This window comes from Tupaia chinensis, unplaced genomic scaffold, assembly GCF_000334495.1.
Source record: "Tupaia chinensis unplaced genomic scaffold, TupChi_1.0 Scaffold000290_1, whole genome shotgun sequence".
Lineage (NCBI taxonomy): Eukaryota > Metazoa > Chordata > Mammalia > Scandentia > Tupaiidae > Tupaia > Tupaia belangeri.
In genome coordinates, this window is record NW_006159775.1 from 2,327,422 (window position 1) to 2,339,765 (window position 12,344).

The 12,344-nt window shown below is 36.1% G+C and overlaps 1 protein-coding gene and 1 pseudogene across 1 annotated transcript in view; both read right to left on the reverse strand.

Annotated features, from left to right (window-relative positions):
* Positions 1-291, reverse strand: part of DTNA (dystrobrevin alpha) — a 418,880-nt gene extending 418,589 nt beyond the window's left edge. Inside the window, exon 1 of the mRNA XM_027772649.1 lies at positions 113-291. The gene's annotated coding sequence lies outside the window, so the exon portion shown is untranslated. The remainder of the gene's footprint in view (positions 1-112) is intronic.
* A 10,807-nt stretch (positions 292-11,098) lies between these two features.
* Positions 11,099-12,344, reverse strand: part of LOC102479300 (tomoregulin-1-like) — a 148,273-nt pseudogene continuing 147,027 nt past the window's right edge.

Here is a 12,344-nt window from a genome sequence, read left to right on the forward strand (position 1 = left end):
AGCGCGCAGCAGCCCGGCCCCGCGCCCACTCCTCGCCCGGCAAGCGGACCCTCTCCACCCCCGCGCCCTCCCCCACTCGGAGCTGTCAAGGAAGAAAACGCCAAACACACACCTTGGAATGGACGGACGCTTCAGTCACCGACTCGCCAAACTCTTAGAAGGTGTCCACTGATCTGTAGGGAGGTTTGAGCATGGAGTAGGAGCCGCTTTCTTATTATTTAATAATGTTGGAAGTGCCAGAGTTGTGGGTCATGTGGGCACAGCAGAGGCTGGCTGCTGCCAGTACCAGGGGTTCCTGAGGAACCCGAAACCATTATCTCATACTTCCTCCTCATCCGCCTCCCCCCGCCCCTCTCTCCGCGGGCGCGCACGCACAGCACACACACACACACACACACACACGCACACACGCGCATACACACACTCACATTGCATGCACTATCCTCCTTCCTGGACTGAAATATTCCTCCAGGGAAATACAGTGTTCATGCTCCTCATTGTAAATAAATATATACATGTATATATATATATTTTTTTCCAGATAGAGATTTTCCTCTTTCAAAGGTTGATTTATGTGCTTTGTTTATTTCCTACAGTTTTCTCTCACACGTGCAGGCGATCTGAACAGAGCCTCAGAATTAACATTAAAAATAATCATCCTCTTATGTTGACCCAGATTTTGGTCAGAACCCAAGAACTGAAAGAGTACAATTTCAATTTCAAACAGAAGCAGTAATATGCCAGATTTGAATGTGGAATAGTGAAATAGCTCAGATGTATGCAGTGGGTTTCTTTCCCAAGCTGCAAACACTTCCCAAACATTACCTCATTTATTTGCAGAGCATCTTTGCAGAGGAGGTGGATGAGAAGGCAAATAGTATTGTCACTTCAGAGACACAGAGGCATAGGTAAGATAACATGACCTGCCCAAGTACACACAATAAGTCAATATCTCACTATAAATATTAATCACATACTAGTCACAGGCTGCTTGTTCACTATAATCAATTCCTGGAATCATAGGTTACTGAAAATAATGAGAATCTTCCTGATTATTTTCTAAGTTACCTACCAAGATTGAAATCTATTCATTTTCCCATAGGTATCCTTTCCTATTATGTTCTTTTGTGTATTTGTATATATCCACAGTTTCATGTTTTCATGATTTTTCTGTCCTTTTTTGAGTGTATGTTGTGTGTGTGTGTACATGTATGCATGCATTCATAATTACATTATTGAAACTCCTTGGATAGTAATTTCAAGCAATTTTAGTCAATGTTTTTGGGGTAGTCACCAGATTCATAATGATTTGCATATTTGCATATTTCACTCAAACCCCTTATAAGTGCCTGGTGCACTTGAAGAGCTGTGCTATGTTTTGAAGAATATGAAAAGTTTAATAGTTGGTACCTGTATTCCTTTTATTTACATCTAGTTGTTTACTTCTACATCTTAATGACTACAGATGAAGAGCTTTGTTGTTTTTGGTGTTAATTATCACAAAGAAAGCATAAGATATACTTTTCTTTGCTTACTTAATTTATATTCCATGGTAATATAATTTTGTTTATTCTCCATATTTTGGTCAATTATTCACACCCCCCCAAAGCTTTTTTTTTTTTTTTGGAGAGGTTTGACACCCCCCCCCAAAGCTTTTTTTTTTTTTGGAGAGGTTTTCGCTATAGGGCGCTTGCGCTCGCCAGACAGACAGAGACATAGAGACAGAAAGCGAGAAATCACCCCCCAGGGGGGATGGTCATGCCGTAATCCCTTCTCCTCCATTCTCCTCTCAGGATCTTGGGCACGCACGCATATGCACCCGGTGTGAGTTTTAAGCCACCGGGTCCGGGACGCGAACCGTGGTCGACTACGTGGGAGTCCAGCGACATAGCCATTACGCTAACTGCTGGTTCCCAGCCCCGCCCCCCCAAAGCTTTTAAGTGACCAAGATGTTTTTTCTTTGCTCCTCGCCTATAAAATGCCCAATTGGGATTGTTATCTAGTTGTAAAAGTGTTAGAAAGAGCCTTCTTGGGTAGCTTCAAGGGAAGATAAAATTTAGCAGCTAACTAGCCTTCTAAGAATTCCAAGAGAGGAGAAACAATATGAAGGAGAGTTTGGGTCAAGGAGAGGGCAGAAGAGGAAGCTGTGAAAGGAGAAAAAGGGAATTAAGGGAATTAAGTTACAAGAGCAAGTAAAGAGAAAAAAATAAAAAGAAAAGGAAAAGGATCCAACTTCACGTAAAAGCTAAAATTTCCTAAATTTTGTTACATAGAAACAAATTCAGGAAATTATAGACTTGGTTGTCTAACATTATTTTAGATAAACTTACAGAAATTTGATCTCAAGGATACCAGGTGTCAGTCTTTCAGAGGTTGTCCTGAATGATCTCAATTTAAAAAGCTCAAGTTTAAGTATTGAATCCAATCAAATAAATAGGTAGACTAACTCATCTAAATACTATAATAATAAAGATGACAATGGGATCAAATAGCACACATACACACACACAACCACACAAAGACACATATGTATAAACAAATCAGAAGTCAAAGGAACAGGTATATTTAATGATTAATAAAAGGTTAGGTTTGTGATAGTTAAAGCAAAATAATGGTAATAGTAATAGCTTACATTTCCCAAGCACTTTCAGATTGTTAAGATGCTTTTTGTGGTCTTTATTGAGCCTAATAATAACTAGAGGTAGGCACTTTTGTAAGCTTCATTTTTGAAGAATATGGTAATCCTTCCTAGTTTTCTACATGTTGAATGGACATGTGTTGAAAATTTTCATATATTGTTTTGGAAATATCATTTACATTTTCTAATCAGTTAACCCTGAAGATGTTGCTCAGTATGCCTTTCTCCTGCCTTCTCGTAAACAATGTGACTAGATGGATTTCTGGGTATAGGTTGTAACAGTGATTTATAATCCCGGATTTTACACAGGCTATTGGATTTAAACCAAAAGCTTTAACATGTAGCAGAGTCTAATGGATTTGCAGTATCTCTGGGAGATTTCTGCAAAAGGAGTGGCGAGCTAAATTGAACAGCAATATATCAAGTGCACTTTCCTTTTGATCTGCATACTCATGTTGGGATTAGTTTTGATTAGTGATAAATTTAGGTTTGATGAGTATAACATGTGTTTCAGAAATGCATTACAACTTCAGTGGCTCGACAGTCTCTGGCAGTGCATGTCAAAATACCTTTTTTTAGTGAAAAATATTTTTTAAAGAATTATTTTATTTAACTTTATTGATTTATTTATTTTAATTTGGCCAGAGAGAGACAGAGAGAGAGAGAGAGAGAGAGAGAAGGAAAGTGAGAAAGCAAGCCACCAGTTTTAAGACTTGAACCGCGGTCAGCCACATGAGAGTCCAGCACCCTTAACCACCACGCCACCTGCCGGCCCTGAGAAAAATATTCTTAGTGTCATTCCTTACTCATATTTATAGTTTATATTAATTAAGACTATTTTTACTAAGAAAATAAATGAATACTAGTTATAATTTTGCTCTTATAATTTCTTTTTTTTTCTCTTTGAATAGTTTTAGTTAAAATGAGAATCCCTACAGGTTTCCTTATTTGGAAACTACGTGTATACCTGTGTTTTCATACATAGGGATATGCAAGGGACTTCAAAAAAGTCATGGAAAAGTATAATTTAAAAATGTATATTTTACTTCTCAACAAAAGGTTTATCAGGTTGAAAACATTTTTGTAAGTGATGATACCAGTCATTTTGTCTATCTCTCTAGAACTGAGGTTTCTGAGAATTTAACCATGTCAACACAGTCTTTTTACATAACTAATTGAAGAAAACGGATTCCCTTTAAAGATTTTTTTTTAAGGTTAGGAAACAAAAAAGGAGTCAAATCAGGACTGTAAAGTAATTGTCTGATGATTTCCCATCAAAACTCTCACAATTCCTCTCCTTTGTTTGAGAGGAATGAGCAGGGGCATTGTCATGGTGAAGGACTCTCTGGACTAGCTTTCCTGGGTATTTTTCTCCTAAAGCTTCAGTTACTTTTCTCAAAAAAGTTCTCCTAATAAGATGTTATTTTGTGGCTCTCCAGAAAGTCAACAAACAAATGCGTCAGCTACCCTGAAAAATTTTTGCCATGACCTTTCTTTGGTCTTGACCAATGTGCTTCTGCTTTGACTAGACCACTTCCACCTCTTGGTAGCCAAGGGCTCTGATTGTCTTCAGGATTGCCCTTGTAGAGCTACAGTGTCCTCTCCTGTTATAATTCTTTGAAGCAATGCTTCATGATCTTGATTCCACTTGTTGAAAACTTCCATCAAAAGCTCTGCTCTCATCTGCACTAATCTGGGCACAATAGTTTGGGCCTTAATCAAGCCCAAAGTTGGCTTCACTTTACCTTTTCAGTCTGAAAAAGCCAGGCTGAACCAATTGAGATATCTATGGTAGTGGCTATTGCTTCTGCTGTTAAACAGTGGTCCACTTCAATTAGGAAATGAACAAGATTATTATTTTTCATTGCAAATTGATGTGGATGGTCAGCTGCTTTGAGATCATTTCAACACTGTCTCATCCTTTCTTAAAATAAGCTACCAAGAAGCTACCAGATGGCATAGCAGTTATGTTGCTGGACTCTAACACGGCCGACCATGGTTCAAGTCCCAAACTGAGTGGCTTGAAACTCACACTGGATACATGTACGTGCATGCCCAAGATTCCCAGAGGAGAATGAAGAAGGGGTTGAGGTGTGGTCATCTCGCCAAGGGGTGATTTCTCACTTTTTCTCTCACTGTCTCTATCTCTCTGGTGAGAACACGTCTCAAGGTTAAAACCTCTACAAAAAAAAATAAAGATAAAATAAAACAAAACAAGTACTGATTTATAAAATGATTTCTTCGGGACATTTTCCACATACACATTTTGTAAAGTATAGTGATTTCACTAATCTTCTATCCAAGATTCACCATGAATTTGATGATTGTGCTTGTTTCAATTTTAATAGAGTTCATGTTGCTCTGATAGGAGCTCTTTTAAAACTGATACCTTGTCTTTCTTAGTGCCTCAAACTAAATCCTGTTCAAACATGTTACAGCAAGTTAGTATGAGTTTATATTGGTACACATATTTTTAAAATTCCATGCATAGTTTTTTTATAATATGAACTTTCATAAAAGTTCATTTTTCATGAACTTTTTGAAGGCCTTTCACATAAATAGTGTTACAGGTTAGATAACGATGGGTATCCTTATCTATGATCTGGTAATCATTTGGGGGTCATCAGGAAATAATAATTTTAGATTATTTAAAAGATGCATTAGAAAAAGGACCAGCAGATGGTGTAATGGTTACATTGCTGGACTTCTACATAGTTGACCAGGTTCGAGTTCCAGATTTGGTGACTTAAAACTCACGCCAGGCATGTGTGCTTGCGTGCCCAAAATTCCGAGAAGAGAATGGAGGAGAATGGATTGTGGCATGGCCATCCTCCCTGGGGGGATACTTTTTCACTTTCTGTCCCACTATTTCTCTTGATGGAGAGCACATTCACCCTATAGCAAAAATCTCTCTTTAAAAGAAAAAAAAGATGCATATAACAAGAGTAAAAAGATGAATTCAAAAGAGTTGAAGAAATAAAGACATTGTTATTGTTTAATTGACTAGAAATGCTTATCCCCCTGCATGTAGACTACTGTTTCAGGTAAGGATGACACAGTTCGAAGAACGTAAACTGAATTCTGCTACCTAAGCAACTGATTGGCTTCTGAGAATGAAAAGTACATTGGCAGTCCAACATAGATCAAGAAAATAGATTGGCTGAGATGCGACTTAGGGAAGCACGATTATGTTTTCTGTTTATTGGTTTTCCATTTGGGAGCTACCAAATTTTTGAGGCCAAGGTATACCTTGGACATAATGAAGTAGGTGAATTTTGTACCTCTCCATATTTTTCCCCCATATCCCTTTCCTCTTACGGATGCCCTGACTTTTCTCTGGCTCCAAGGACAGTCAGCAACTTTGCTGTTTTCTGACTTTTTGAGATAGCCCAATTATAAAACTCAACCACAGATAGGGCATTATGTTCTGACCTCCACTGAAATGTGTAACCTATGTCCTAAGCATTCATGAAAGCTGAGGGCATGTAAATATGTTCATGTAAGGACATTTCAAAAAGTTTATAGAATAATGGAATTAAAATATAGGTTTGTTTTGGTGTCAAAATATTTTTGAAATACATATGTAGTTTTTCCATAACATGCATTTTTCATGAACTTTTTGAAGACCTCTGTAAACACTAAAGATGTCTGTCCATTCTTCTTATGAGATATAGTTAAGGTTAATATATACTTGCCTTAGAAATTGTGCATTGAAGCATGGTTCCATTAGGTGTTAGGTAGCAATTACTAAGTCCAAAACAGCGGCGGTGTTCTAACTTTTATCTGACCTATGCATTGCCCCCTTAGCAGGACTTTTAAGTCCTTTCTGGCTTGATAGTCCAGCCTCCTACATGGCTGACTGCATTCAAATAGAAGTCTCCTGCAAATGTGGTAACTCTTAGCTCATCTGTCTCTGGGGTGCCTATCATGGTGCTCAGCCACAGTGTCAACTTTGTTGATAGTCCTGTCTGCTAAAACTTTTTTTTTTTTCAAGAAAGGCGGTTTTAACTTTAATAAACCAAAGAAATGCTAAGGAACTTTGTAAAATCCTTTTTAAAATTGCTTTTGTAGGGACCAGCAGATGGTGTAATGGCTGCATTGCTGGACTCCCACATGACCAACGGTAGTTCGCATCTTAGACCTCATGGCTTGAAACTCATCCTGGGCACGTTTGTTTGCCCAAATTCTGAGAGGAAAATGGAGGAGAAGGTATTGTGTTATGGTCATTACCTCTGGAGGGTGATTTCTCAATTTCTGTCTCTGTTTCTCTCTGTCTCACTGATGAGCACATGCACCCTATAGCAAAAATTTCTCTCAACGAAACTAAAATTGCTTTTTGAGATGAATGTTTTGTGTGTGTATGCATACCCCAAAATATGGAATATCTTGCTATGTGAAAACAGGAATAATATTGACTAAATCAGAAATGCCCAATGGCAAATACATTTGGTCAATGTATATAAAAAAATCAAAAAAATTAAGAATACTATATTTATTTAAAAATGAATGATCTGAATAGCTATCCACTTAGCTCATGGAAATGTCAAATTTTCATGTGGTGATTCTAAATAAAATCTCGCATTTTTTAATAATACCAAAGAAGCTGTTACAAAATGAAATGCTTAGTAGAAACAATTTTATCTGTGTGAAATCAATTTGCTTTACTTATTTTCTTTCCACTGAAATAGTTCTTTATATATCATATAGACACAGCCCAAATCTCTTGCAGACTATCAAGAGCTATGTTAACAAGCACACATTTTAATTTGAAAGTTAATCCCTACAGTAAATTCCGTGTAGTTTATTTGATGTGGAGAAGCCCTATGTTTGATGGAAAAAGTAATAAAAATGGGGGGGTGGGTAGCTGGATGAAGCTAACTTAAATAAATTGTAATCTTTAAAAACATCTAGCAAATATGTGAATAGACCCGTAACTGAAATTTATTATTGAAAGTAGGATGTCTTACCTTTTAAGGCATATGTTTTGTGATGGTCCAAACTGTATTCTTATGAGGTGACATTGTATCTGCTAGTATGCAAATATTTTTGTTAAACATTTTATACATGCCACAAATAGTACTTATGAGTCTCATTTTTTTCTCCTTTTTGTCTCTGACCTGTATCCTAGATTAGTTTGAGCATTCTACATTGTTTCAATACTTTTTTGTTTACATATTGCTTTTTAAAATTGTCAGTCAATCAACTGGTCTGGAAGAAATAGGAATAGAAGGAATTTTACATATTTTATTGTAAAAGCCTTAGTCAGCATTTTTGTGTTGATCACGTTTCCTAATTTTGAAATTATTTTAAAAAATTAGTAACTTCTTTAAAATTTTTGTGTCATTAATTTAATTGACACATAACAATTGTACATATTTATTGGGGACAATATGATGTTTCCACAGATGTGTATACATTGTGTAAGAATCAAACCTTCATGGGACCAGCAGGGGCCAGCAGGTGGCATGGTGGTTAAGGTGCTGACTGCAGTTTGAGTCTTGGATCTGGCAGCTTGCTTTCTCACGTTCCCTCTCTGTCTCTTTCTGGTCAAATTAAATAATAATAATAAATAAAATGAAATATATATATTATATGTGTGTATATTTATTTATTTATTCAGAGGTTTTTGCTATAGGGCACATGTGCTTGCCAGAAAGACAGAGAGTGACAGAGAGACAGAAAGCAAGAAATCACTCCCCCCAGGGAGGATGGCCACACCACAATCCCTTCTCCTCCATTCTGCTCTCGGGATCTTGGGCACCCATGCACACATGCCCGGCATGAGTTTAAGCCACCAGGTCCAGGAGTTGAATCACGGTCGACTACATGGGAGTCCAGCGACATAGTCATTACACTAAATGCTGGTCCCAAATTAAATATATTTTAAAGATTTGAACCAGGGTATTTAGCACATAGCACATCCTAATAGTTATCATTGCTTTGTAGCAAGAACACTCAAAGTCTTTTTCTTCAGCTATTTTGAAATATACAATAAAATGTTCCTAACTATCATCATCCTAACGTGCAATAGAACCTCCAAAGCTTGTTCCTGCTAACAAACTATAACTCTGTAACCATGGACCAGTCTCTCCTCCTTCTTTCCCCTATTCTCCCAACTTTCCCTAGCTTCTTAAGCAATAGTCCCCGTAAGGCACCAGGGACAGTTTTGTGGAAGACATTTTTTCCATAGACTTGAGGGGAGGAGACAGTTTCAGGATAATTTAAGTGCATTATTGTACACTTAATTTTATTTTTACATTGTAATATATAATGAAATAATTATACAACTCACCATAATGCAGAATCAGTGGGAGCCAAGAGTTTGTAGTCCTGCAACTAAGATGGTGCCCTCTGGGGGTTCATATGAGAATCTAAGGGTGTTGCTAATCTGACAGGAAGCAGAGCTCAGACAGTAATGAGCCTGATGGGGAGTGGCTGTAAATAGAGATGAAGTTGCTTACTTCCGGGCTGCTCACCTCCTGCTGTGAGGCCTCGTTCTTAACAGGCCATGGACTGGTAGCAGTTTATGGCCTGGGTTTGAGGATCACTGTTCTAAATTGTTTCAGGACTTTCAAGGACAGGATCCACGATAAAAACATTATTTTATTTTTTCCTTCCTTAAAGAATCAAGCATGTTTACTTTATGTAGCAGATGCTTAGAAAATACTTTAAGTATAATATGAGGATGATAGTGAGGAAAAAACAAAATCTTACTTCTGGCACTGTGCAGTACATGAAAATAATTCTTCTAAGCTTGTGAACAACTTGACATCATATTTTTATGTGTTTTATATGAACAAGTTAACTATGTGACTTACTTTTGCTATTTCACCTTTATCTTTTATCTAATTTAAGACAAATTAATTGCCAGAGGGTATGTGTACTCTTCAGAAATAAGAAAGAGAGAGAGAGAGAACCCCACAATGGGACATGGTCATACCACAATCTTTTTCCCCTCCATTTTTCAATCTCATCAGGAGTTTGGGCATACATGTATAAACATACAGTATTTTTTTCCAGCGACTGGGGCCAGGATTTAAACCACTGTTGGCCATGCGAGATCCACCTTCCTTAACCATTGTTTTCTGGGCCAGCCCATACACTTTTATCTTTTTATGTTTAAAACAAACTAAAAAAAAATGTTTGGGTGATAGAGTTATGTACATGCATGGATATTTATTTAAATCATGTGATCAGTACCAGGGTAGGTGACTTCTCCTTGTGATGATATTTCCTCAAATCAACAGAGAAAAATAATTGTAACTTCCCTCATCTGTATGTTTTTTGAGTCATTAGAGAAAGAGACTCTCGGAACTTAAAAAAAGAATTATAGTTTACATCAAAGAAAATAGTGAATATTTTAAGTTCTTTTGTGTCTTACTTCAAAGAAAATAATAACGAATTGCTTATTTTATAGAAGTTGAGTGACTACTTTAAGAGTTGAATTTGGTGCATAAATAAAGTATTTATACTCTATTTCTTACTATCCTTCCCCAGCCCAAAATTATCCATCCTTCTGAAATCATACGCAACATTTACTCTTGGAAATATTCTTTTGAAACCTAGTCTCATGTTTTGCACTGTTTCTAACCATTTCTTGTGTATAAGACTTCAAGATTGTGAATTCCTAATCCTATACACCGCTTGTAAATTTCACAGCATCTTGTAGTTATTCTACAAATATTTGCTGATTGCTTTGTTGATTAACTGAAAATTGACTGCTATTTTGACATTGCACCATGAAGGAAGGAGTACTGTTTTTTCTTTCTACTTATTATTAATCTCTGTGAGTTTCTGAATTTTTAAATGTATTCCTAGTACAACACTAGAACAATTATAATAATGATTAAAAGTGGATAACAGTTCTTCCTATAGCTATAAATAAGTAATTAATTAAACTAAAATGAATTCTTTGTTTATTTTCAGAGTATATAGTATCTATGTTCTCTTAAATTCTTACCTTAATTGGATAGGGTAGTGTAGTATCATTCATTTTGGGTAATGTAATTTGTTACTTTTAGAAACTTCTAATAATGAATATGGAGGCATTTAAGTATAGGATTTTCTCATCTTGATATTTTTTCTCAGTATTGTGATAAATTTTTGATAATCTAAAATTTTAAGCTGATTTACTTTTCTAATTATATGCCCATCATATTACACAATGGTCTTTCTTTGTTGAAAGTAAATGAACAAATATTTCAATAACCAAAAATATTTATTGAATGTCTAATATGTAATAAACACATTTATTTAACAATAGGTGATAAAAAGAATGATTATCTGTAATCAATAGTCTGCAAGAAATTTAAATTTGCCATCTTAGCTTTTATTTAAAATAAAAAGTTTCCAATTATTATTTTCTCTACAACCAGAATAGGAAAAAATAAAAGAGTAGGATCTGCTTCACTGCAGCCTCTGCCACATCTGACATAAAAAGATTTTTAGTTCTTTTTCCCACTAGTTGGAATAATCCTTACTGGGCAGTGACAAAGGCTTTGGCTCCTTCTCCTCACTTCTGTTTTCACTGCCTCCTGGGACATCCTTAGCCTGTGAATCCTTGCTGATAGAAGACAAGCAGAAGCAGCAACCCTTAGTGCAGCCAAAGTAGGATATTCAGAAAATTCTCTGGGCATGAGCTCTTAACATTAGCAATAGGGGCACCGAAATAATGAAAAGATTAATTTTTTTTAACTTTGAAGTAATCATTCACTAAAAGTAAATTAAAAAATCGCTAGAGTTAGCACATTTATTTTATAATTACTATGCTTTTCTGTTTTTTAAAATGCTTTCATTTAATAAGAATTGAAACACACATAATAGTACCTATTACCTAGCTGTAGCAATTTTTTTTCGCCATTACTCTTTTTTTTACTTTATTTTTTATTATCATCATAATCTTCTTTATATTACATTGGATTACATATAACTTTACAGTGTATTACATTGCTTTTTCAAAAGGGAATGCCATGTATGTCAGTCAATACAGAGACATTAATCTCCCTGCTTCAACAAACAATATCTTTTCTATGTTTTCCCCAATCAGTATTATTATTATTCTAATTATTTTTTAAAACAGTCAATCGCTATTTCTCATTTTGGTTGTAAAAATACTTTGCCCATCGTGAAGTACTTCTTAGACCAATCCAGTTGAGAATACTATACATGTCATCATCAAAGTTAATACGCCATATCTGTTTCTCACTAACGTCCTGCCTCTCTATTGTTCACTTGCTATCTTTCTCTATCCTCTTCTCTTCACCTCCCTCATTCCAAACTGTCCTATTCTCATTAAGTACCTTCACTGCTTTTATGTGCTCCAATTTTTTGCTCTCTACCATAGAGTGTGGATAATCGGTATATATTGAGTGGCTACGTACAATATCTTTCTTTCATAGCCTGGCTTACTTCACTCAGCAATAGATCCTCCGTATCTGACCACTTTCTATCAAATTCCAGGGTCTTGTTATTTTTTATGGCTGAGTAGTATTCCATAGAGTATATATAGCACACTTTTCCAATCCATTCATCAGTTTGTGGACATTTAGGTTGGTTCCATGTCTCGGCAATTGTGAATAATGCTGCAATAAACATTGATGTGCAAGCACTTTTCTGACTGAGCATTCTCCTGTCTTTTGGGTAAATACCCAGAAGTGGGATTGCTGGATCAAATGGTAGTTCTATTTGTAGATCTTTGAGGAACCTC